This window comes from Ixodes scapularis, unplaced genomic scaffold (assembly GCF_016920785.2).
Source record: "Ixodes scapularis isolate PalLabHiFi unplaced genomic scaffold, ASM1692078v2 PGA_scaffold1__304_contigs__length_218370807, whole genome shotgun sequence".
Taxonomy (NCBI): domain Eukaryota; kingdom Metazoa; phylum Arthropoda; class Arachnida; order Ixodida; family Ixodidae; genus Ixodes; species Ixodes scapularis.
In genome coordinates this window covers 108,350,748-108,378,341 of record NW_024609846.1, presented here as the reverse complement: position 1 = coordinate 108,378,341, position 27,594 = coordinate 108,350,748, and the positions used below count along the sequence as shown (strand labels likewise).

General features: G+C 46.9%; 1 pseudogene; it reads right to left on the bottom strand.

Moving 5' to 3' along the window:
• LOC120836259 overlaps positions 1–27,594 on the bottom strand; it is a 181,663-nt pseudogene that overhangs the window by 133,596 nt on the left and 20,473 nt on the right.

Genomic DNA, 27,594 nt, shown 5'->3' with positions numbered 1-27,594 from the left:
CTATTTCCGAGCACGTCGCCGAACTTCGAAAACTGTCGCAAACGTGCGACTATGGAAGCGTTTTGGACGAGTCACTCCGCGACCGCTTCGTGTGCGGATTATTGAGGGAAGACATACAGCGCGTGCTGTTCACGGAAGACAGCAAGTTAACGTTCCAGAAAGCGGTGGAACGCGCCCAAGCCATGGAAGCTGCGAAGCAAAGCGCGGCTCAGGCTCGCGTCGGCAACGCAAGCGTCACTGACGTGCACAAGGTGCAAGCAGGGAATGAGAAGCAGAGGGACAGCTGCTATCGCTGCGGGTCGTCACGGCACCGCAGTCAAGAGTGCCCTCATCGGCAGAGTGTATGCCACAAGTGCGGCAAGAAAGGTCGCAACCAAAGGGTTTGCCGAAGCGGGACTGACGTAGGGGCAAGAAACGTCCGCCAGGAAAAAGGGTAAAAACGCTGGAAGTTGAAGGAAGACTAGCCGTCGTACGCGGCGTGTCTTCGCCCAGCCTTACCCCAGTGACGGTGCAGATGGTGATCAACGGATCTGCGGTTGAAATGGAACTAGACACAGGAGCAGCGGTAACTGTAATGTCTGCTAAACAGTTTCACCAGTCTTTTCCGTCTGTGAAACTGACGCCAACTGTAGTCAGGCTTCGCACCTACACGGGAGCCCTGGTTCGACTTCAAGGCGTTGCGACAGTCAATGTGCAACATGGTGAGGCGTCAGTACAGCTGCCACTGTACGTCGTCGATGGAGCCGGGCCGCCACTACTGGGCCGGGAGTGGCTTCGAACGATACGACTCGACTGGAATAAGATCTGGGAGCTGAATCACATCTCGAGGTCAGACGTTTTTGCTTCTAAACGTATAAAACAGAAGCTTGACTCTTTGCTGTCAAAGTACGAGCCACTGTTCAACGATGAGCTCGGAACTATAACTGAAGAACGAGCAGAACTTTTCTTCAAACCGAACGAGAAACCGAAATTTCTAAAAGCGAGAAACGTTCCGTTCGCGTTGCAAACGGCTGTTGAGGCGTAGTTGTCGAAAATGGAAAAGATGGGCATTATCACTCCGGTGACTACAGCAGAATACGCCACGGCTGTCGTGCCAGTTATCAAAAAGGACGGGGGAATTCGTCTTTGCGGCGATTATACGACCACTGTCAACCCTTGTCTTGATATTGACTGTTATCCACTTCCAAAAGTTGATGATATATTCGCGGCTCTATCAGGAGGCGAACTCTTTTCGAAGATAGATCTTAACCGAGCTTATCAGCAGGTGGTGATGTCAGAGTCGTCAAAACGCTACCTCACGCTGAACACGCACAAGGGGCTGTTCATTGTAAACAGACTTCCTTTTGGAATCTCGTCAGCACCCGGAATTTTTCAAAGAATAATGGACACCATGCTGAAAGGTTTGAGCGGCGTTTGTTGTTATCTAGATGACATTTTAGTCACGGGCAAGACTACGGAAGAACACATGGCCAACCTTGAAGCAGTGTTGAAGCGTCTGTTTGAACGAGGAGTTCGAGTCAAGAAAGAAAAATGTTCGTTTTTTCAGGCTGAACTTCGCTATCTAGGTCACAGGATCAGCGCTGACGCATCTCGACGTCGTCTGACAAGGTGGAGGCGGTGCTCCAGGCTCCCGAGCCCAAGACAAAGCAGCAGCTCCAGTCTTTTTTGGGTGTCGTCAATTACTACGCCAAGTTCGTGCCGCATCTTGCAACGACAGCCCAACCGTTTTACAGATTGCTGCGCAAGGACGAGCCATGGTGTTGGGACCAGCTTTGCCAGGAAGCCTTCAACACCATCAAGGCCGAGCTGGCGTCGCCTCCCACCTTGGCCCACTACGACCCCGACAAACCGCTAAAGCTAGCGTGTGACGCCTCTCAGTACGCGGTAGGTGCTGTAATTTTTCACGTTTACGCAGATGGCAGCGCTAAACCCATCGCTTACGCTTCGTGTACGCTATCGAACGCTGAAAAAGGGTACAGTCAGCTCGAAAAAGAGGCACTAGCCATTATTTTTGGAGTTAAGAAATTCCACTCGTATCTTTATGGTCGGCTCTTCACTTTGGTCACGGACCACAAACCACTCCAGACCATTTTAGGTTCGAAAACTGGAATTCCAACCATTGCCGCTGCGCGATTGCAGCGTTGGGCAGTCGCATTGTCGTCCTACACCTACGATCTTATCTTCAAGAGATCAAGCGAGAATGCCGAAGCAGATTTTTGCTCGCGTCTTCCACTAAAGACTGTTGGAAACGAGACTAAAGAAAATGAGGAATCATTCTACTCATTGCGACTGCAATCACTGCCGGTATTTAGTAGTGATATAGCACGTGCAACAGCGCGAGATCCAGTTTTGTGCCAAGTAAAAGAATTCACAAGCGCAGGCTGGCCCGCGTCTGTCTCTGACGAGAGACTACAGCCTTTCTTCGACAGACGCAACGAGTTGACCATTCATCAGGGCTGCATCATGCTCGGAATGCGAGTTGTCGTCCCAGGGAAACTGCAATCCCTGCTGCTGGATGAACTTCACGAGGGCCATCCGGGTATTGTGCGCAGCAAGGAGCTCGCGCGCAGTTACGTTTGGTGGCCGGGCATCGAGGCGGACCTGGAGCGCAGTGTAAAAAAACTGCGTAAGTTGTCAAGAGCAACGTAGTGCGCCTGCCAAGGCACCCCTCCATCCGTGGTCATGGCCCACAACGCCGTGGCAACGTGTTCACATAGACTTTGCTGGACCTCTTCTCCAGTCTATGTTCCTTTTTGTGGTAGATGCCCACTCCAAGTGGCCAGAAGTATTCATGATGCGCTCAACCACGACGGAAAGCACCATTAACACTTTGAGAGAACTTTTTTCTCGTTTTGGCAACCCTGAAACTATCCTGTCAGACAATGGTCCTCAGTTCACGTCACGGGAGTTTAAACAGTTCACACAGGAAATTGGCTCTCGTCACGTCCTGACAGCTCCCTATCATCCAAGTTCAAATGGTTTAGCCGAGCGCTTTGTACAGACCCTCAAGAACGCCCTCCGTAAAAACAAGGAGAGTGCGCCTTTGCATGTGAAGTTGCAGATGTTTCTGCAGAGCTACCGCAACACGGCTCACGCCACAACGAACGAGTCACCCGCCAATTTGTTTTTGGGGCGACGTTTGCGCAGTCGCCTAGACGTTGTAAAGCCTTCTGTGGGGGAAAGGGTAGCCCGCAAACAGTTCATGCAGACTGCAAGCCGGCGTGGGCACGATCGTGACTTTGCCATTGGTGATCATGTGCTCATCCGTAACTACTGTGACAAACCCATGTGGGTGCCTGGAGTGATTCTTGCGCAGCATGGCCCTGTTTCCTACCAAGTACGCGCCACCACCTCCAGAGGCAGCTTCACCTCGCGTCGGCACAAGGACCAGCTGCTAAGAACTCCAAGCCTTGCCGACGAGGACGCTGACCAGGAAGGCACAGAGTTCTTGTTGGTTCAACCGAGCGACAACGCACCCCAAACATCGTCCTCGTCACCTACTGGCGGAACTGTCCCAGCCGAAGATAATTGAATTGTACGAGTACTATATAGTTTCCTATGACTCAGAGGAGCATTGTAGTGTAGCCTAATATTACATAGATTGAGATAGCGTTAGCTCAAAAAAAGGTTGTGAAAGTTCGCGGTCTGCTTACCTTGGGATACATTTCAGACAAGGTGGAGATATTCATTTCGTTGTACATTGAGGAGAAGTTACGCCTGTCTTCTTCAGCCTTAGAGTGCTTAGAAAAAGAAAAAGAAAACAACCGAATATTGGTCGTAATATTTATATTCTCAAAACCTTCCCGATATTTTTTTTTGCGAGTTATGCTTTAGTTTTTTTTTTCTTTTTGGGATTCCATGCAAAGGGCACTAGTACCGTGTTTGTCAAGGGTGCCCAGACGTTTTAGTCTAGCTAAATTAATAGACCCGCCCGAACGTATTGGTAACAAATTAAAATTGCTGTGCGCCGGAATAATTTCCCAGGCCACTCTAAACACACGGGAATGATTGGAGTAAGTGCCAAACCCCGTTAAGATATCCTACGTTAGCCGCACTAAAATATTTTTTTTCGCCACCTTTTTGGCCATCGGGATGGTTTGTCGGCAATATTCATTTGAGTATTAATGCGAATGAAAAACTGCTTTTTCCTGAGAATTTTCCTATCTGTGATACTGTGTTCCAGGTCTTTAAAAGGGATCCTAAGTTTTATGTGGTCACCGTACTTAGCTGGTGTTTTGTAACCTGATGAATGCTCCCTTTTACTTGTCAATACACTGACTTTAAGGCCATTGAAAAATCTCGAAATTGATAAAAGTTTGATGATGCAGTGAAAAATAGTGCATGTGAAAATAAGCGAAAAATATCTTAGATTGTCAGTAAAATGATTCATAAAATACCGTCCACAGAAGAGCTTTATAATTGAGGCATAAATATATATTTTACTTTACATAGAGAAAATCTCTAAATTATATTGGCACCTCCATTAACATGTTAAGTGGGAGCGGTGAGGAATTTCATATTTGAGGACTAGTTATTTTTAACACTGTGTGACACTGCTTACACCTACACAACAACCACGCTTCGGTTTATTTTACTTAGGCCCAGCGTGAGAAGTACCATCATTTGTAACAGAGAATACTGCCCTAAATTACAGCTATTTGTTTTAAAATTGAAAATCAAATTTGAAAACAAATCGAGTTAGATTGTGAATAGCTTGTTCCCGCTAAAATGCATCGCGTTGGGTACTTGGTACTAAAACTTCAGCAATTGCACAGAAGTGAGCATTTCGTGAAATATCTCGAACACAGTAACAAATATTAACAGCATAAAATCCACCTGAGGTTTATGGAACCTGTAAACACTTTTTCAGTCATGCATAAATTCGCTTTAGCGGGGGATAAAATATGTAAGGGTGTTCGAAATACTCAGGTTCGATCTAAAATGGGTCGTAAATATCGTCGCGTTCAAGAAGCAATCTAAATGCTTCGTCAAGAGGGTATTTCACAGGTCGGTTTTATCTTCTAAGAATCCAAAGCGTAGCTCCCATTCTGTAAAAGATATGGCGAAAATGCTTGCCAGGATCAACAGTGGCCGGCGACGCAGAATAGCGAGGAGAGTAGCGGGGCGCGTTTGGCGCACGTGTTGATAGATGGCATCGGGAGCAGCGACGGGAGGTGTAGCTTACCAGCAAAAGAAAGCAAACGAAACGCAGATGAAATCCGTCGGCAGCGAGAACGCCGTTAATATGCAGCCGCGTTTTTTTTTTTCGTCTTACTTCGTTTTGCTTTTATTGTCGGCATTTATTTTTTAAACAAACGTACATTATAAAATATTGTGCTAATTTAAATAGACCACCGTCGTCGCGAGCACTCTCTAGAGAAGTCCCTATTAGTCTCGATAAGCACGTAGGGCCATCTTTCAAGACGTGCGCCTAACGGGCCCCGCGTCACACGCCTGGTTGTCTGCATCGCCGTCCGCCGTTGACCATGGCAAGTATTTTGGCCCTCTCTTTTACAGAAAGGAAGCTACGCTTTGAATTTCTACAAGATAGAAACGATTTTTGAAATACACCTTTGACAAAAACTTTATATTGCTACGTGCAGGAGCCGGTTTTTACGGACCATTTTGGATAGAGCCTGGTTATTTCAGACACGCAATACTTTAGATATACTGTTGGAATACGTTATATATTACCTTTGCCAGTTTGACCTCAAACTGTAATATATCCTCAAAAAATTGCTGTGCCTCCTCTTCAGTTAAGTTGGGTCTGAAGAACTTCGCAGCTGACGCAATAAGGTTCTTGTAGGCAGCTATTAATATTTTATTTTCTTCTGCCGTGTGGTTAATCAGTTCGTTTCGATGAACCCAGTTAAACGCTTTTTGGTCGAGCTTAAAAATAGTGCATGTTGAAATTAAATTGTTAATATTTAGTATATCACACATATACGTTTATAAACAGCATATTTCATAGTTGGTGAAACACTGGACATAAGGAATTATTGGGCATGCAGCTGAGAACAATTATGAGGTGAAGTGACTCTTTTTTGTTTTCACCTGAATCATAATATCTACATGTAAGTTTTGAAACTGAAAACCATTCGAGCCATATTTTAAGCAAATTAATAATGTTTTCATAATATGTTCTCTTTTGAGGTTGTGAGATTACGATACAACCATATTAGCCAAAATAATAAGCGTCCTTGTTTAGAATAAAGATGTGTAGTGGCTGGATAAATTCAAGAATACATCCAAACGTGAACTAAAATTAATCTCACGTCTTTTAATTCAAAACCCGCTCTTAGCGGTTGAAAATTGCCCCAATTTTTTACGGAATAACAGTGAGTGTGCAGACAATCTGGCGATAATTAATCCTAATGTAACACCTGAGATTGTGGGGCAGAAATATTAGGGAACTTTCAAGTCAGAGAAAAATATAACACTAGGAAAGGTTGTTTACTATATGTTCGTTGATTTGAAGGTTTCTTTCCCTGTATTACGCTAAGGTATTGCATTATGATTGCTTTTATATTTAAAAAAAACGTTCCCGTGACCTAAGTTGTTGACTCCCACGCCCCGATTTAGTGGTCGCTTGACTGCCAGCACAAAGACATGCTTTTTTACTACAGCTCATGCAAGAAGCGTATGCCGCCTCGCTGGCTTCGTAAATATTAATAAAGATAATAAAAAGTATCGGTTTCTCTAAGCAAAAAGCTCCGGCCTACGGATCCGCAAGTGGCGGGTTCCAATCCCGGCCGAGGTGCCCCCATTTGGCCGAGGTGTCCGTGGTCAGCTGGCGTATATGCATAAAATTGAATCAGCTTTCCAGGACTGCGGATCGAGTGCTGTTGCTAGAGGCTGCGGATGCGTATAGGATTCGGATATCTCTCAGTGTGACTCTGGATTGTTACCGAGCCCGCCGGTCAACGTGTGCGACACCAGACGCTAGAGTTAATAAGTGAGGATACTATAAGGTGCATCGTCAAATGTTTTGAAGAAACAAATAAAAAAAAATAATAATACTTTTTTTACGCCAGGATTTGATTTTTAATAAAGATTGATTTAGACTTCAATCTCGCGAGGGAAAGTGTGTTCTTCTTGTTTGGTAGGAAAAGAGCGGAAACGTTCTTCGCTCGAATGAAATTCGAACACGTTCAAGCCACAAAAAAGAAGACTCCTCGACAAGTAAAACGTGACGTGTGTGCGCATTTTCATTCTGGACAGCTGGCGTGTGGCTGCTAAGTATGTGGTTCAGAGCACACAGTTGCGGAATCGTGTTTAGAACTGAAACCAGTATGACATGTTGTCATAAATGAATATCGTCATATTTTCACAGTGATGTACCCGCTTCTTACCACGTATATACGAGTACGCTACGGTGAGTGGCCGCTTTTTTTACTGCTTTTCAGTACTTGACATAAATAAATTAACACAATGTTATTAGCTTCACCCTAATATATGTTGGCGATTGGAAAATACCTGTCTTCTTAAAGTAAGTGTTTAAAATAAATTAAACAATATTATTAATTTTTTTATCGTATTTTTTTACTAGATTGTTGCAGTTTCCGGGACCGTCTCATAACTTACATCACCTTTCCAAGGACGCGGGGTGTATCCCCTGGAAGGATGAGTGCTTATTTATAAATGGGAAAAAATTGGTATGCCATCAAATGTCTTTCAGCGTATTGCGACTCGAAGAGTTCTTTATATAAATATATGCAAACCTTGAAAAATACAATCCAGACGTTTTTCTTTTTTTTTTTTTTTTTTACTTTACGTTTTACTTTATTATACAAAGTGAATGCGAGGATTCCGGGTTGGATGTGGTTCCGAAGTTTTCAAATGCAGTTTGAGTGCGAATGCAAGGTCCGCAGATAGCGATCGGATGCGGGTGACCAAACTGTTATTCGCAAAGGGCTCTAGCTATCGGGTGTATCACTTTTCAATAAGATCACAGCGCGGCATAAAATATTTCACTTCGGCTAGTACAGATTTGCAACATATTCGAACCCATCAGTCCACTCTAATAGAATTAGGAAGTATACTTTTCCCCAAAGCAATTGGAAGAAAAAATTACCGCAATTTATGGAGATAGCTCGGCCAATGTCAAAAATAATAAGAATAAAAAAAATCTTTTGCCTTGATCATTCTAATAAACCATGGGAGCACAGAATGTGTGGTGTGTGTATTGTGATTTTCTATGCTTGGTGGTGTGGAACTTTGAGTGCTTTCGAATGCCCGGCAGACGCGACACACTCTTGTAATCTCCGGCCTCATCAGGCTGATCAAGACCATTTTTATTATATTTTTTATTTATTGATTTCATTACCCTCAGGGTCCATTGGGCGTTACAGAGGGGGTGGGTAAAATGGGTTTACAAAGTACAAATGATCAATTCATAGTACAAAAGGTAGACCACAACAACAAAACAAAAGAAAAGGTATAAATCAGCAAATCAACAAATTGCAGAGTTATAAAGGTAATCAATTAGGGCTGGTTTGAAAGCAGAAACATCTTCGATCACGGCGATGTGTGGGGGAAGGTGATTTAATTCTGAATAAGTTTTTGGCAATAATGAATAAAAAAAATATGTTAGTGCTGCAATGAGGTATGGAAAATTTGTACAGGTAATCAAGCCGGGATGAAAAGTATGAAGGCCGTTAAAAGAGTTCCTGTTTGAGCACTGGGTTATGAAAAGCTATTTTATGAAAATCAAAACGACGCCCAATTTTTCTTCGAAACATTAGTTCAGGAATACCAGCATTAGACTTCATTAGTGACACGCTAGCAAAGCCGTAATAATTAGAGTTAGGCGGGAATAATTAGAGAATTTATTCGGGAGTACAGTGGTGTCACGAGTATGTCTTAATAAAAACTTTCCGGGGGTTGTGCTTCTTTGTGGGTTTGTGTAGGGCCTTGAAATCTTAGTGCTCATGGTTTGTGAGAAGCCCCCTGTTTTAACTGATGTAATCGCGAGGCGAAGAAGCCTATCGCACCGTGGGGATCTACGTTTTGTCTGGAACCAGCTGTGCGCAGCGACGGTATCCTGCTGACTAAGCATGCTGGGCAAGGTACCAATCGCCGCCAAAAGTCGCTTGCAGACAATACTACAGCGTGGGCGAAATGGATTGAACGCACTTTAGACTGACCGCATAAATCGGGCTCTTAACTTTATCGCGCTCGGATTTACTACAGAGAAGCCTGAGGTTGGTGGAAGTTTCCGCTAAAATTGTGGAAAAATCGGCTCACCTGAGTAAATCAATAATAATCAATAACTATATTTTCTCTGTACTTCGTCTAAACATTAGACACATGTCTTACTGTGGCGCTCATTTGACCCGAATGAAGTAAAGAATAGGTAAGCCAATTCTATTTTTTTTTTAATTTTACAACCTTTTCAGTCGTAGGAAATGCCATAATGGCCTAGAAGGATTTTATGATGATTTTAAGATAAAAGTTTTACCGGTAAATGCTCCTAGACAAACCCAGTTTTAGAGCGCAGCTCTTAGGCGCCCGTTTGAGGCTTGAGCGGCGTCGCCGTCGCCGTCGGCGTAACCGCGCGTGACGTCACTGACGACGTTATCAGTGACGTCACTGATGACGTCACCGGCATCCGCATTGTCATTTTCATCGTCCCTGATGACGTCATTAGTTACGTCACTGATGACATCGGCATCCGCATCGTCATCGTCCCTGATGATGTCATCAGTGAAGTCACTGATTACGTCATCGGCGTCCGCATCGTCATCGTCACGTGACCTCATAGGGGTCACGTGTCCCCGTGAGGTCACGTGACCCCGGTGACGTCATGTGCCCCTCGTGAGGCGACGGCGACGCCGCTCGGAGGGAGGAGTAGCAGACAGGATGAATAAGGTGAGGAGGAGGGAGGAAGAATATACCTTCTCTTCGGTACCCTTCCCCTCCTCCTCAAGAGCTGCGCTCTAATTCGGCGTTACAGGGAGTTGTGAACGGCTTTCATTTTTTTATTTTCTTTCTTTTGACCCCGAATGTTTTATGTATTCACATTCTCAAGAAATATAATGCACCAGCTTCAAGCGCCTCCGTAGTAAATAACAAAGCACCAAGTTAAGAAACCGATTTGTGCGCTCCGCGGTCAGTTTAAACTGCGTTGCAACCGTTTCGCCCACGCTGTACTTATCACCCAACGCCCGAATGCAGTCGACACTATAATTTGTTGGAACAAATCAAGCAATGGCAAAAGTGCATCGTCAGGATCTTCGTACGAAGGGCGTGCGAACAGAAGTTTCTAGATATGAGGTTCCTACGAGTAGCGGCATTTTTTGAAGCGCCGACTTCGTGTCGGTGCAGATGTCAGGACGCCAATGGCGGCACACAGCAGAAGAGTGAGCTGAAAGAGGCTTTTTTGTTCCTACAGAATGGGCTTCGTTATTCGTCTGGTTGCCGTTACTTGTAAAAAGAAGCAACAACTGACTTTACGAATAGTGGTTCGAATTACATTGCGTTGCATTATATATAGCTTTCGCAGCGGTAGAGGAAACCAAGACCTACCGGTTCCTTGCAGCGTCGATGATCAGAATGACGCGGCGCTATTTGATTCGAACCACATTTGGCCCACCCTCACTTCGTACATTTGCTATTATCGACTCAATCAATCGCGCACTATGATGCGCTGTGTCCCCGCGCTTTTTTCTTGCGTGGTTGGTTGAGCCGAGGATAGCGAACCAACAATAAAAATAATCGAGTGCTGTAACGATGCACTTCTTACTTTGTCTGATTGGGTAGTTGTCTTAAATGGTTCTTGCCGTCCTGCAACGCTCTCTGCAACCCGCTAAGAAACCCGGAACCCTACAGTCAAGGCCATGGGCGCGCATTCGCAGTAGCAGCTTCTTCGTTTCGGAGGGCTCAGCGGAGGGGGAAACGCGGTCTAGGGAAATTTCCTATTGACTCCATCGGACCTTAGCGTTTGCTGCGATCGGATTCAAGTATATTTATGTCTCCCTGCCGATGATCGCCTCCAGACTAAGTATAATGAACAAAATATGACTCACTGCCGACGGTCTCCTGTAGACTAAGAATGCTGGACTAAGTATGGCTTGCCAACAACTACACGGCGGGTTTCGCAGCGTTTGCGAGACTAAATCTACGCGCTATTATTGGAGAATGATTGATTAGACCATTCTTAATTTGAGAAAGTATTCCCAGACCGAAAGTGTGCCAGGGCTATCGAGTGCATGGCGTTACTCAGTGTGTTGTAAAACATAAAAAAGGGCGAATACATAGCAACGGGTGCTGGCTTCCATACGTCACTGTGACGTAAACGCGTCGCGCCGCAGCGCCGCTCGTGTCTGGTCGCTCTAGATTGATCCAGACCTTTGCGCGCTGTGAGCCATGCGCCTAGCGCCGAGCTGCGCAAAAGCAAATATGGCAACCATTCGTTTGGTTTGTTCGGCTTGGGTTCGGTGCTGTGTTGTGCTGTGTGCAGCTCGAACGCTCTCCTAAAAATGTTCTAGCCATCTGCAAAGATATTCGAAGTCCCATGAGTGACACGGATGGTGTTTTAAAATCACAATTTTAACTAGCAACAGGCGGGTCTTCAGCAACACCAACGACAGAGCCCAGAAGTGGCATTATGACAATGAGCGAGATTGGTTTGGTGGTTTGAGTTCAAGGTGGGAAATTTGTTTGCCGAAATATTACTGCCACAGCCTATGAAGAAGTTAATACGAAGGGTTTAGAAATGATGCCGAAACGGTGCACTTTGTACAGAAGATACCTTCGGCGTCTCCAGGTTTGTCGAGCCAGCCACTGGATGCTAGCGGGGGACAAAGAAGCGAGTCGCATGTTTAGGAATTTCTCTGCTGAGTTAGTATTTTGGACTGCGTTGGATGGTATTGACTCTCATGCATATTGTTTTTATGTTGCTCGGGGACAACGCTTTGTCACTGCTCATTACAATCATCTGGGTCATAATACCTGATAATTATTTCATTCCGTGCGACTTCCTTGGCGTAAAGTGAATAAAATATCATCGTGCACTTTCGAATGAAAGTGCCAAGTGTCTCATGTAAACTGGACCTGTCTCACACAAGCAATTTGTGCTAGCCTTTTCTGTTCAGCCTGGGAAAGGAAGTTATAATAGGCAGGAGGTGGCGTCCATATCCTTCATATATAGAGCGAAGTGTAGCGGAATGATGGCGTTGCCACGAAATATATTTTTATTATCTCGGCTTTTGGGACGATCCATTTCCTGTGCCTTTTTACTTTTACAAAGTTCTCGATAGTTCTCTAGTTTGGGTAATTTTCATAACGATTAAAATACTCAGTTAACGGACACCGTCATGAAAATATGGGGCAAACATCCGTGTTGCCTCGGCATTGCCGTGGCAATGTGGTTATTTGCCCCAAAATTCCATAGCGGCGTCCGTTGAATTCAAGTCGAACAGGCTAGATTTGGAGTTCAGCACTTGCATGAGCAGTAGAAAGTCAACGTGTAGCGGATGCTCTCGACACCGCGCCGGTAGCGTTGTCTAGAGAGAGTCGTCATGGAGCGGCATTTGAAAGCGAATTTGTCGGTCGTCGTACCGGCTCGTACGCATGAACGCTGAAAATGGCACCGCGGGTTGAGAATGCCGTACAGGCCCTGCTTCCACAAGGTGTTGGTTTCCCTCGGCCACGATGAGGATGCGGGTTCGCATTGAAACTTTTTTTGGTGCGCCGACCTTATCGAATACCATGGCCGTGACAGCGAGCAGACGAAGCAGACCGCAGGCACGGAGCAGACGTGGCTAAGGCTAAAGCAGTTGACCGAGCGGCAAGCAGTCGATGAAAGCTTGATTGGATTTACGTTGGACGAGATTCCGTGGGTGCGCAATGGACGTCTGGGATTGGGTTCTTTTTTTGGCGTCGGTGACATGACGTCACGCCTGGTCCTGCCCTATTTAAACGTCCTTGAGTCTGGGCCTGTACGTCAACGAGGTAGAGGGATGTTATTTAGCGGCTGGCAAGCTGGCGTCCATCGGCTCGTGGCCATCGGCTGCGCTCGTATATAGCGGTTGAGAGCCGCGGGGCGCGAGCAGACAAACGCCAGGCTAGGAACGTGCGCCAGGCTCCATCGGCGGCTCCATCAAAATAAACCGTTTAGGCAGCCAACTGATGTTTACATCTCATATTTAACATTGGCAACGAGGGCAGACAAAAGCTTCAAAAGCGGTTCAAGAATGACTACAACACAACGAAAGCTCGAGGAAGTCCAAGGGACAGGATGGTCGGCCTGGGGGGAGCGGTTGGAATTCTTCTTCCAGGCAAACGACATGACGGACCACGGGAAGAAGAGAGCCCTGCTACTGACCCTTTCTGGCGCGGCAACCTACGACACTGTACAAGCGCTAACGGCCCCGAGGAAGCCCGGCGAAGTTGCCTTTGAAAGCATCATGTCAATGCTCCAACAACATTACGATCCACGGCCTTCGAAACTATTCAGCCGAATCAAATTCCAGCGCCCCGACCAGGCGAGTCGATCGCTGCCTATTTGGCGAAATTAAAAAAAAATTAGCCGCCAACTGCGATTTCGGCGTGCTGACAATTCTCTCGGTGGCCACAACTAGCGCCGGAGCATCAACCGCTTCAACCAGCGCTGAAGGACGAGCGGCCGTTGCCCCTTTGACATTGAATCCAACCATGCTGCCGCTCGATGTAATGCTGAGAGACCGTTTGGTGTGCGGTGTGCAAGATGAGCGTCTGCAGCAAAGACTTATTGGAGAGCAAAGGCCCACGTTCAAGCAAGCATACGACATGGCAACAGGACTGGAACGTGCGGTAAAACAGCAGCAGGAGCTCAAAACTACCAAGAGGGAACTGGATAGGGTCACTCAACCACAGGCTACGAAACAGACCTCGCATCGAGATAAAAAGCAACCGCATCTACGATGTTATTGCTGGCATGGACGGCACCGGCAAGACAGTTGCCCATTCATCAGGTTAGCTTGCCGTGTCTGTAAAAAATAGCACACATCGAAAAAGCTTGTGGAAACAAGATGAGGACTGGCACACATCGCTCAACCCATCAGATGGAATTCGGCTCAGAAGAGGACGCCCTAGAATCACAAAGTGGAGCTACTGTTAAAAGCTACGGGTGGGACATGCAAGAGCTGAACGCACAACGTGCTGCCAGTTTTGTTTTCGTTGCAAGGTACGTGGGGAGTCTCAAGGTCGACGGAAAGTAACTAGGATTCGAGGTGGGCTAAGGAACAGCATTTATGGTAATCAGTGAGGCCACCTACCGGAAGGTGTGACCGACCAGACCTCCGGACCTGCGGAAAGAAAACGTCACCGTTCGGACATGAGCCGGCGAAGGCTTGAGTGCCCTTGGCTTAGCTGAGGTGCGCGTGAGACATAATTCCAAAGACTACATTCTACCGCTGGTTGTAACAAGTGCAACAGAATGCAACTTGATGGGCAGAAATTGGTTTCCAGCGCTAAAGGCCCAGGTCAGCGGGATACACCATCGTTCGTCAGACAAAGAAGTCCAGAAGGCTTTCAGTTCACACAAAGCGGTGATTAGGTCCGGCATCACAGAGTACAACGGCCCACCCGTTCAGTTGGAAATCAAGGAGTCAGCAACGCCAAGACTCCTCAAGGCACGCCAGGTACCTTGCGCCCTGCGTGCTGTCGTGGAATGCGAACTGATGGCACTGCAATAGCAGGGCACTCTGGAAAACATCCAACATTCAACATGGGCCAGTCCCGTGGTGGTGGTTCGAAAGGCGGATGGTTCGGTGAGGCCCTGCAGGGACTACCGCAGCACGGTAAACAATACAGCGAAGCCGGTGGCTTAACCGCTGCCGACACCCACTGAAGCCTTGTCTAACCTCCGGGGTGACACAGTCTTCTGGACGCTGTACCTTGCGCGGGCTTATCAACAACTACGGGTGACAGATGACACGGCCGAGGTACTGATAATCAATGCCATCAAGAGGCTGTATCGAGTGAAGCGACTTTCTTTCGGAGTGCGGCAGCTCCCGCAACCTTCCAAAAGTCACGGATACAACATTAACGGGCATCTCAGGAGTCAGTGCGTACCTAGACGGTAATATCATCAGCGGGGAGACTGCAGAAGAACATACCTATCGACTCGATCAAGTACTGACGAAACTAGAAGATTTAGGACTAAAGCTAATGGAAACCAAGTGCCATTTCGGGGTGAGTAAAGTAAAATGTGTTGGCCACCTCATCAATGCGGACGGTATACATCCCACGCAGGACAAAATTCAGGCCGTAGTACAGGCGCCCGAGCCAAGGAACAAGACAGAGCTGCAATCCTTTCTAGGACTGTTAGTGTTTTATGACAGATTTTTAGAGAATAGAGCAACGATTCCGAAAGAGCTCTATACCCTACTGGAACGGAAAACGGAGTGGCGGTGGGAGGAAAACCTCCGCGAGGCTTTCCAGAAGTTGAAGGATCAGGTGGTGCAGTGTACAGTACTGGCAGACTATGACGAAAGAAAACCACTGCTGTTGTCCTGCGACGGTGTGGGGGCCGTACTATCACAGTTGGACTCCGACGGCCGAGAGACTCCGCTTGCGTTTGCGTTCAGGACACTCAATGGGAACCGCTGAACGCAACTACTCACAACTTGACTGAAAGGGCCTAGCCAATGTGTATAGAGTATTCTATTTTCATCAGTATGTCGCAGGGCGAAGCATGATAATTCACACAGATCATCAACCTATTCTTGGCATCCTATGAGCTGACAAGCCCGTTCCAGAAGTGTTGTCACCGCGTATAACCAGATTGTGCGTAAAACTGACCGCTTATAAGTACGAGCTGATGTACAGGCCAGGAAACCGCCATCAGAATGTGGACGCTCTAAGCCTACTCTTTATGTCAACCACGGAGGAGGAACCAGGAGTACCAGGAGAGATCCTGATGTTCGAGGCCCTGACCCGCCCTCCGCTCTGCGCAGACCAAGTAGCCAGGGAGACAGCACGTGACGCCGTCCTTGTAACCATATATACCAGGCAGTGCAAGAAGGCGCTCTGCCTCGGTATCAGTCCCCAGAGCACTCGCCGTACAGAAGTAAAGCGGCAGAGTTGTCGACACACAGAGGATGCGTAAGCTGGGGAACTCGAGTCGTGATTCCTAAGAACTTGAGAAGAGACACGATGGCCCCAATTCACTCGGGACATCGCGAAATGGTCGCGATAAAAGCTTGCGCTCGCAGCTACGTTTGGTGGCCCGAGATTGACGCCGATATTGAAGCATGCGTCGCTGCATGTAGTAGCTGCCAGATGCAAAGGAAGTCAGTTGGGAAGGAACTTATTCCTGTGTGGAATAGGCAACAGAGCCGTGGGACACTGTTCACCTGGACTTCGTAGGTCTTCATGGGTCATGTTTTTGTGGTTTTGGTTGACGCGTCCACGAAGTGGCTGCAAGAGCGCGTGGCCCGCAACATGAGGTCTGCCGCCATCAGTAAAGAATTACGGACCATTATTGCAACGTTTGGTCTACCGAGGAAGATTGTGTCGGACGATGGCACGGCGCTAATTTTTGAGATGAAATCATTTTACTGAAACAACGGGATCATCGCTGTAACAAGTGCACCGTACCATCCCGCGACTAATCGCCAGGCGGAGCGCATGCTACAGAAGCTAAAACTGGCACTCAGAAGAAAGGAAAGAAGGAGCTGAATTGTGTGCTGGCCAGGTTTTTATTCAAACGGCACACTAGCATTCACGTTGCAACGAGAGAAACGCCCGCATGGTTGCTTTATGGCAGGGAACTTCCATCAGTTCTGTAACGATTAAAAACGGTAACTTCTGAAGAGCCAGCCAGCACGGAAAGCGTCACTAACGCACGAGAACGGAGCGTGGGACAGTCGGTCTGGGCTAGGAAGTTTCCATACGGCAAAGGCTGGCTTCCTGGCGTAATTTGAACGTCAGATGGGCCTCTTTTCATGGATAGTGAACATAGATGAAGGTTCCGTACGCCGGCACGCAAACCACATACGTCAGTGATAGACAACAGTCAACACTCAACAAGAAGCGAAGACTCTGTCTCCTGTGTGGGACCTCGAGATTGACCAGAGCCCTCCTCCAACACGGGCACCATCTCCCGCTAAACATACTGCAGCTTGACTACACGCGTCACCCCAGTGATACAGTAGCAGACCGGAGTTCGCGAACCAGCGTCAGCTTCTTCGACGGCAGACGCTGGCACGTTCATTGGTACCCGGAGGGGCACTCGAGCGCGACGACAAACGTAACGCTATAAGAGCCACGACTAGTTGGAGGGGGTGTTACGTAGGGGCTGGCAAGCTGGCGCCCATCAGCTTGTGACCATCGGCTGCGCTCGCACCGAGCGTTTGAGAGCCGCGTGGAACGAGCAGACAAACGCCAGGCTCTGGAACGTAGCGCCAGGCTCCATCGGAAGCTCCATCGGCATAAACCGATTAGGCAACTTCTTAATGTCTACATCTCACATTTAACAAGGGGCTTAGGGCGACAAACTGATATTCCGGTCACTAGGCAAAAGTGGCCATCATTTGGCTGTCGCCACGCTGTACAACAATTACCACTAGCCACGTTACGGTACCAAATACTGAGGCTTTTACGCAAAAGTGAGCCGAGATTTGTATTGCGATCTCTGTAAAAAACATTAACTATTTTTTTTTCTCAATACAGTTAGCCCCAGAGCTTCAGTGTCTAGCTCCGATAAAAGCCAAAATACATCAAGCCGGCTGACAGTCTCGAGCGGAGCCATTGCGAATCTGCCCGGGTTTTTGTCGTAAAAACAGATTTTGGACTTAAAACAAACGTAACCTAACTAAACACGTCAATACTGTTATTAAGGATCAGTGACGAATTATTAGAGTTTGGTACTTCGTTAATATCTAGACGTGATACTATAATTTCACGTGTGAAGTGGTAAAAAATGTGCAACATGGTGGCGGCCAATTTGGGTTCACTTACAGATGTCAGTTTATCGCCCTAAAGCCCTTTACCTCGTTGCTCCGTGTCTACAACTTCGTAGCGTCGTTCAGGGGTCCATATATGTTCTCCGGTATCTTTTCTTCTGTCTATATAATTATTGATTAAAAAAACGATCCTTTTTTATTTCAGCTTGATTGGGTAGAAAAGAAAAGCAAACACTGCGTTGCTAGTGCTGTGAACGTACTGTCGTGAGCAAAAGTCTGGATAACACGGGAGTGCCGACCGAGTTGCATCGCCGCGCTCCCTGACGGCGCGGCGCCTGGTGCCGAGACCCGCGCAATGCGCACGCCCGTCCTTTCTTATCTGCTGGCCCACTCGTTCGCTCGCTTCAACGCGATGCGCTCCTGAGCGATTAAATGGGCGCTAGGTGCCGCCCCGGGAACCAAGATTCCGAGAGCCTCGCTCACCGCTCGGGACGAGCTCGCGTGCTCCGCGCCACACGCCGTTCGCGCATATCTTTCCCGCAACTCGGCGACGCGTTAAAACTGTCGCTTCCCTCCATTCGTTATTTTTAAGCTTCGCCCTATATTTGCCCCGGCTACAATGCAAACAGCTGCTGCTCAATTTACTATGCATGCGTTGTAAAGGGTCAAGAAGTCAAGAAAACAAGGAGAAAAAACATGGTACTGGCCACAAATTCTCAGCATGGTTGTTCGCGAAGTGACCTTAAATTTTCAGTTTGTCATCAGCTGTGATGACTTGTACCGGAAGTCATAAAATAAAGCGGCTATGCAACGATTTCCGGACAATGGCCAAATAATTATAGGAGTTGTTCTCCGACACTTCTAAAGTAAAGAACAGAAAAGCAGTTTTGTCTGTGTGCCCTAATTATAATTTTAAGCAATAGCAAAGATTCAAGTTTCCGGCACCCTTCAACTCTCTAAATGACGTGCTCAGTGACGTCGACGTGAGGATGCACCGGTTTGCGTGCGCTCTCCTCAAGGATGTTTACTCTTTCTCTCTCTACTGCTCTTCGTGAGGCGTTGAGCTGCAGCGATCCCCGCGTCACTGTCACGGCGCGTTTCCCCTTGCCGCCGCGCACGGCTGCAGAGGGGGAAATATTTCCATTTCTGCTTCGCGATTACACAACAGAATTGCAACATTTTGCAGGAAGGTGATGCTCTTTTGATTCTTTCTGACGCTGTTAACAATATAAAAATTACAAGCCACCCAAACTGAACCAGCGCCTCTTTTTCCTTCCGTTTTATTCTTGTTTTTTCTTGGGAGGGGGGTTGAATAAATATTTCTCTCTTATTTGGCGTTTTCTTTTTGCTCTTCATTCACCACTTTACCGCACGTGCATGATCACTCGGAAGGAAGCCCAAGGCTGCCTCGAGTACGCGAATACAAGTTCTACAATTCATTGCGGCTGGCTACCTCAACATAAGCGACAGTTTTTAACGCGTCGCTGAGTCGCGGGAAACATATGCGCGAACGGCGCGTGGCGCGGAGCACGCGAGCTCGTCCCGAGCGGTGAGCGAGGCTCTCGGAATCTCGGTTCCCGGGGCGGCACCTAGCGCCCATTTAATCGCTCAGGAGCGCATCGCGTTGAAGCGAGCGAACGAGTGGGCCAGCAGATAAGAAAGGACGCGCGTGCGCGTTGCGCGGGTCTCGGCCCCAGGCGCCGCGCCGTCAGGGAGCGCGGCGATGCAATTCGGTCGGCGCTCCCGTGTTATCCAGACTTTTGCTCACGACAGTACCTTTCGCGGGAATGATTTCTTCGACATTAATACAATAATAGTACTATAATGGTAGCACAAGAACATATGCGCCGGTTTTAGTTATTTTTGATTCTATTTTGAATACTTAATTTATATTTTTGGCATAAATTGTGCGTTTTAATGCGAAGTACTGCCATTCGCTTTACGGTCGTTGCCAATGATGGCCCAGCTACTACCTGCTTCGCGCGACCCCTGATTTTTTTATAAGGATTTCGTTACCGCGCTTCTCCCTCCGCGACTGCGGTCACCGGACGGCCATCTTGCATGCAAAAAAAAACGCATTTCTGGAGAGTTGCACAGGCTGGCGGCAGCAAGCTGAAGGCGTGGTTTCTGCTCGCCTGTCGTCATTCGCCGACGAAGTTTTTAAAACATTTCTGTGAAGTGTGAGAACGGCCTTTCAGAACACGTGGAGGCTTTTACGGAAGCACTGCACCGCAAGAAAAAAAAAAAAAAAAAAAACGCATCTCCACGTGGTGAATAATGTTGATTGGGGCGAAGCTCTGGTGGTGCTTGTCTGCGTAAAAGCTGAGACGCAGCATGCCGAGCGTTTTGTTCGTTTTCATCCATGTCACGCTGCGGTCAAATGCTGAAATGCGCATATAACCACGTTTTATACTACACATTCTCTTTCTGACATGAATGAAAACGAACAAAAGGTTCTGCATGCTGCGGCTCACCGTCTACGCTGACAAGCACCACCACAGCTTTGCCCCAATCAACATCATTCACCACGTGGAGATGAGGTTTTTTTTTTTGTTCTTTGTTTTGCCCTACACGAGCACGGGGGCACGTGCTCACGTGCTCGTGACCCGACGTCGGACGGACATAAGGACATGGCTAGCCCCTAGGGAGCTTCGCCCCTAAAAGGCACAAGTCGTCGAAAGCAAGTTTCACCGCTCTCGCGGCGTGCTCAAAGCTTCGTTGGTACGCCGGAGTGCTGCGTCTCTGTGCCTTCTTACGCTTGGACACCGATCAAGAATTGACGCAACGGCAAAGTTTGAAGGTCTGTCGCGCGTAGATGTCTTTGCAGCATATATCGGCCATGATGTTCCGGACCGTCCAGCTGTTCCTGCTAAAATTCCTATCAATAAAGGGAAAAAATCCGTGGTTGCTTTTATTCACTATTAACCTTGGCTATCCTCCAAATTCATTTGAATGGATCACATGGTAGCACAAATACAGCAACGCTTCGGCGCAAGGTACGTTTTAGAACACAAAAGTAAGAAACGGCGAGATAGTAAAGTACTTGAAACGTGGCCCATATGCTCGTGTGCACTCTGTCGCTGTCACCGCCCCACTGTACCCATTTCCCCTCTTCCGTCGCCACAGGCTCCTTTCTGGAGTGCGCGTGCCGCAAGTTCTTAATACATTTTTCATAGTAAAGTAAGTAATAAAGCTTTGATCACGCCGCGAGACCGGCGAAACTATCTTTCGGTGAGTTGTGCCTTTTTCTTGTGGCGCTGCGCTTTCGTAAAATGTTTGGATTGCAGCAATTGCCACTTTTGCACACTTTTAAGAAATCTTGAGGCCCTCCGGATTTCTTAACAGTGTAACAGACTTCTTTGCGAAGAATCAAGTGCTTTAATCATTTTCGAATAGGCCCTCCTGGAAAATGACGCATATGTCGCTTCTGTTGACAACACTAATAGCCGCATTTATTTATACACTCGGACATGCGACATTCCCAAGGTGCCGGTAAAATGCTTTCACGAGTGAAAAACAATCAATGAAATGATGCGATGGTATGCAGTCCGTTTTAAGATAATGTCGAAGAGAGCGAAAAAAACTGCCCTTGCAATCCGTTAGCCACGAGAGAGGACTTAGTATCTCACCAACCCCGGCCCGAAGGTTAAGGACGCTCTGCCAAATGAATGGGTACTGTTAGAAACCGTCTGTTGTGTTTCCGCCGTTAGTAACTGAGGGCCCGCGCGGCTGCATTAATGTCAGGCAACACTGCCCGCATACTAAGGAATTGTGAGGAATCAAGAGGGTTTTGAAAGAGGCTGTTTGATACTTACGTAAATCACGTTTGAATGAGTATTCTTAGAGTCCTGGTATACTGAGAAACTAACAAATGGAAGAAAAGTTGATTGGTTGAGTAGTTGAGTGTAGCTTTCATAAGGTGATTCTTGATTATTCAGTAGTGGCCACTTGGTAAAGCCATCTTCCTTAAGTAGCTGCAGCAGGTCATTAAACTTCGCTGTTTCGTCGGCAGCTGTGTGACATACAAAATAATCAAATGTGATGAGGTATATGTAAAATGTTGACAAAGCTTCCTTATATGCCAAAATTTTTTCTACGGTCTCGAAACCCAGCGATCGGGTACGGTCGTTCATCGTCGCGTCTAGGTATAAAAGTGTAGCCGCAAAACATAAATGGTGTGTAATTATACACCAATTAAATTTACACGCTAATGTAGCTGGGAGCGTTTTCCCGATAAAAATTGCGAGGAAAATAAAATTGGTTTTCTCGCACTGAGGTACTCCAATAGCACCGTGCTAGGATAGCACGACAGCGCCAAGATTTACGAATGCTGGAAAAGGAGCAAATATTCTCAGCTTATGTAGCAATACTGTTCGTTTGTCAGCATCCAGAGATAATGCTCATATTCGTAAACCCGAAAGTGCAAGAAATTGAAAAGTTTGGTCGATGCATAGGTGTACTATGCTGCATTAATTTTTCTAAAACTACGTGGCACTAAAATGAGAGGGCTTGGCGTGGGGATGTAAGAAAGGCCGTGCTTTCTCCACTCATTCCATATGTGCTTTTGTGGAAACTGTAGATACGTCGATGGACGATGGTGGGTGCGCAAAAAGCAACGTTGGCAGCATGTGAATGCCCGTGGCTCGGAGTCCCATTGAAGCAATCTTACAGCACCCCGCGCAGTCATCTCCGATTCGTGTTTTCGGAATGGCGTGCGAAGTAAGTCGACGGACACAACCTGGGTGTGCGATTGGGCCATTCGAAACACATGTTACAGCTTTGTTTTGGGTAAAGCACACAGGGATAAAAAAGAGTTGCTGGCGCCTTCGTGGCGGAAGCTATAGCATGTTCGCCGACTCATTAATCAGTGCGATCAGTGTGTCGTCACACATGAGAGCTCGTACGATTTTTTTTTTTTTACTTTCGCTATCAAAATAACTTTAAATTTATTTTGACACTCGTGACGTCACTTCTGTGATCACGTTTTCGTGACATTTCTTGACCAAGTTTTTGAGGCATCGTCTTCTAAACCTTGTACCCACTTCAAAATTTATTTTACGTGCGGGACGTCGATTCCGTGACCATGTTTTCGTGACATCGACTTCCTTACTTTGCACCTCCTTCCAAGTGCGTAAAAAGACGGAGTTCTGCGAAAAAACAAACAAACAAACAACGCACACCTAGTGTAGTATTCCCGTAATATGGCTTATTATTTGGAGCTTGTTTACCATCTTGCATGCGTAATTTTGCTTTCGAGAGAGGGCGTGGTTTTATTTTGTGAAAATGTAAATTTGCTTAGTTAAGATATATATTCTTGACCAAATCGGTTGAGAAGCTAACTACGACATAGCTTCTGCTTCAGTTTAACACCAAGGACTATAGACGTTATTTACAAATATTAAAAAGATTGACTTGGAAGACTGTGCCCTCGAGCTTTAAATCGAAATAAAACAAAATGGACAGAAGTTTGGTTGATACACGAGAGGTAGGCATATCAGCTTCAACTAAACTCTGTGAGTTTAGTCGGATGACGACCATCAGTGTCTTTGGGATGAATAACCTCGCTGGATATGATTAATAATAAAGTCATATGTTTGGATTCTATCAATGGTAAAATGTCTGTTTCCATCGGGTTCTACCAGCTTCAGCATGTTTAGAGCTGGCGCTAAATTTTCTGTTAGCAAAGTAAAAAAAGGAAGATAAAAACTGGAAATTTATTTTATTAAAAGCAGATTACTTTGATTTCAATGAGAGTAGCTAAAAATAGTGATTTTATTACTAAATATATTTTTAAACATTGCAGATTGTTTGCATAATTAGACTAGTAGCAAACAGAATAAGTTATTACTGTAAATTTAAAGTACAAGTTAATTAACAACTCTTTAATGATGTAAACTCTGTCATACTAGAACATTAAACGATTTGTAGTTTTACGCCAGTTAAATTCTCTATATGTTTTTTTTTTCTAATTCTCCCTCGCTTGCAATAGGAAATAAATTTTCTAGCATTCGTTTCCTTCCTTCTTACTTTCGTATTTTGATTCGCTGTCGATAGGACACTACGTGACAGAGGAACGGAGTGGAAGAAAGGAAGAAAGCTCAGTGCTACAAGTTGCTCAGACGAGAACTGCTTTCTGCTCGTGTTCAGCCTGATATGAATCATCCTTGCTTGATTGATTCTTTGAGTTCCGTACAAAACAGTGCGCACAGAAAGCATCACATGATAGATGAATGGTAAATAATACATATTTTCAGGATTATTTGTGCAGGAAAAGCTTGATTTAAATTGTCATCGCAAAACTGGTCTGAATTAAATCATGATTTAACCCATTCTGATTTGTGTTTTCCAAATTGCTTGTCAGTCCAAAACTTCTATTGAAACCTTAAACACCAAACAAAACATAAAAAAAGCCTAGCTTTATGTATACATTTCAAAAGCAAAACACATAACGGCACGAATATGAGATCTTTCCTTATGTCCAAGAGAACGTAAATTCGTTTCTTCATGGGCGAGAACAAAATGTGAGGCCATTTGTGCATATTTTGAAAGGGCAGGTTTCAGATCAATCCATCAGTGTGGACAATGCACTTGTTAAGAATTGACCCACAAAGCATTTGTATGTGACTAACAAATTATTTAAATTTACGGCAGTTAAAGCATTTTGCTAAATTCAGTGCGAGCGCAAAATATAATATGAAGGTTTTGATGTGCGGGATTCTTATTTCTGAAAGTGTTAAGATATCTTACGATGAGTTTGGTAATCATAATTCATAGACAAATTTATGCAACCATCATCCTAAAAAAACCCCTCAGTGAATGACAGCAGAACGCGCAATGTATATATTAAGGGCTTTAGGCTTGCTTGAAATGCCCTTGGGTTTGAATTGCTGCTGATGTCACTCATAATGCATATCTCTATGGACTAAAACGCACTGACATGAATTCGGGTGGGAGAGCAGACTCTTGCAGATCTGTCAATTCTCACTGCTAGCCATTATTAGAGACGTTACTAGTGCTCTTTAATCTATGTACAAGTATTTACAGGAGATGTGCTCTTGCAACAGACCGGGCATCGGCAGCTAGTTGGGCTAGGCCATCAGTTCCATTGCAGTGATTTGCTCGCGCGTTGTTCTCGAGACTGTCTGTTGGTTGTCGTCGTCGTTAGTCCGACACCAGACGCACACGCGCGAACAAGATGACGTCTGAGATGCAGCATTCCTCCCTCCTTAAGGTGAATATCGGTCAACAGGTTTCTTGGGTCTTGTCGACCGCCGAACAGCTGGGACGGCCTCGTCTTCCGCTGCGTCAGGCTGCGCTGGTGCGGCTGCATCTTGATGGGGTGGTTCAGGCGTCTTGCTCACCGGTGGTGCAGGTGCCGTGCTCTCTCTTGGACAAATTTGGTCCATGTGCCGTTTCAGCTCTCCTGCTGACGTCTTGACCGTGATCATGCGGGAACCCGTTGTTTCTTTAACTGTCCCCGGAAGCCACTTTTCCCCTTCCCCAAAGTTGCGTGCCCAGACGGAGTCGCCAGGGCAAAGCTTACTCGCAGTATCTCCCTCTGAGCAGAGAGGAAAAGAGACAGGAGGCGGAAGGCAGGTATCCAGGCGGGAGCGGATTTGGTATCCTAAAAGCCGCTGGGACGGAGATCTTGCATCCTCCAATGGCGTCCTACGGTAGTTGAATAGCACTTTTGCGAGGCGCATAGACAAACTACCGGTCTGAAGTTTCTTGAGACCCTCCTTGATGGTGCGTACGGCTCTCTCCGCGAGGCCGTTCGATTGTGGGTGGTACGGAGCTGTGCGCAAGTGTTTCACGTTGTTGTTGGACAAAAACATGGCAAACGCTTCGGATGTAAACTGAGTGCCATTGTCACTCACGATGGTTCTCGGTATGCCAAACCGGCTAAAAATCTCGCGTAATGCCGTGATTGTGGACTCGGTCGTGGCATGTTGCATAGCGATTGCCTCTATCCACTTCGAGTGCGAATCCACCGCAACCAAGATCATCGCACCGTTTACTGGACCAGCGAAATTCAGGTGAACACGCGACCAGTTCTCCTGAGTCAAAGGCCAATTAACAGGAGTCTTCGCCGGCGGCATCGACCTTGCTTGTACACAGGTGTGGCAATTGCTCGCCAGACGTTCGATCTCACCGTCAAGTCCAGGCCACCACACGATTGTACGTGCGACAGACTTCATTGCTGAGGCACCCTGGTGCGTCTCGTGCAGAAGCTGCAGCATCTGGTCTCGTGCGGGCTCAGGAACAATGACTCGGTGGCCCCAGTAGATAAGACCTTGGACTACGGTCATTTCTAGCCTCCTAGTAAAATACGCTTGCATGCGTGGATCAGACACTTTCCTCTCCCGAGGCCAACCTCTGAGAATGTAGGACTTCACCGTACGGAGGACCTCATCCTTCAAGGTCAGTTGGCGGAGCACTTGTGACGAAAGATGAGTATTGTCGAGCTGTTGAAGCGAATGGACATACTCAGGTAGCTCATCGGTTGCTTCCTCGGAAGTCTCCAGTGGAAGTCGACTGAGTGCGTCGGCGTTTTGGTTGTCTGGCCCAGGCTTATACCCTATCCTGTAGTTGTAAGCTCTCAGCAGCAAAGACCAGCGCTGAATCCGAGCCGCGGCCATGACTGGTGTCGGGCGGTCCTCACGAAACAGTCCAACCAAAGGCTTGTGATCTGTGACTAAAATAAACGATCGACCAAGCAGATAGTCGTGGAACCTAGACACTCCGAACACCAACGCCAATGCTTCACGCTCGAGTTGAGAGTAGTTTCTCTCGGCCTTTGACAGTCTTCGGGATCGGAACCCAATTGGCTTGTCTATGTTTCCAACGCGATGCGACAACACCGCTCCTATTCCGCACGGCGATGCGTCGCACTCCAGGCGCAATGGCTTCGCTGGGTCGAAGTGCGTGAGCATCTTTGCTTGTCGCAGTGCTTGTTTTGACTTCTCGAACGATTCTTGCTGCTCGGGACCCCAGGTCCAGCGGCGATCCTTGGCTAGAAGGTCGTAGAGTGGAGCGAGCAAAGTAGCCATGTTCGGAAGAAACTTGCTGTAGTATGTTAGAAGCCCGATGAAGGAACGTAATTCGCTTACGTTCTTAGGACTTGGAGCCTTCATCACAGCATCCAGGTTCTTCTCCAGAGACTGCAGTCCGTCGCTGCTGATCTTGTGTCCCAAGTAGAAGACTTCTGGCATCCGGAAGGTGCACTTGTCCTTCCTTAACTTGACGCCGTTTTCTCGGAAGCACCTCAGAACCGCCTTGAGGCTCTTTCCACCATCTTCTTTCTTTTCTGCCACCAGGACATCATCCAAATACGCCTGCACGCCTAGAATACCCTTCAGCATAGTCTCCATAGTACGCTGAAAAATAGCGGGCGCGGAAGACACTCCAAACGGCAGACGGTTGTAACAAAACAATCCTCGATGGGTATTGATGACCGTCAGTTTCTTAGCCTCTTCGTCAAGGGGAATCTGATTGTAAGCGTCGCGAAGATCCAGCGTGCTGTACACGTCTCCCTCGTTGAGAGCGGCGAAGAGGTCATCAATCACAGGTAGCGGATATTGCTCTGTAACAATTGTGGCGTTCACGGTTAGCTTGTAATCGCCGCAAATTCTGACTGACCCGTCCTTCTTCGTAACCGGCACGATCGGGGTTGCCCACTCTGAGTGTGAAACCGGAGACAGAA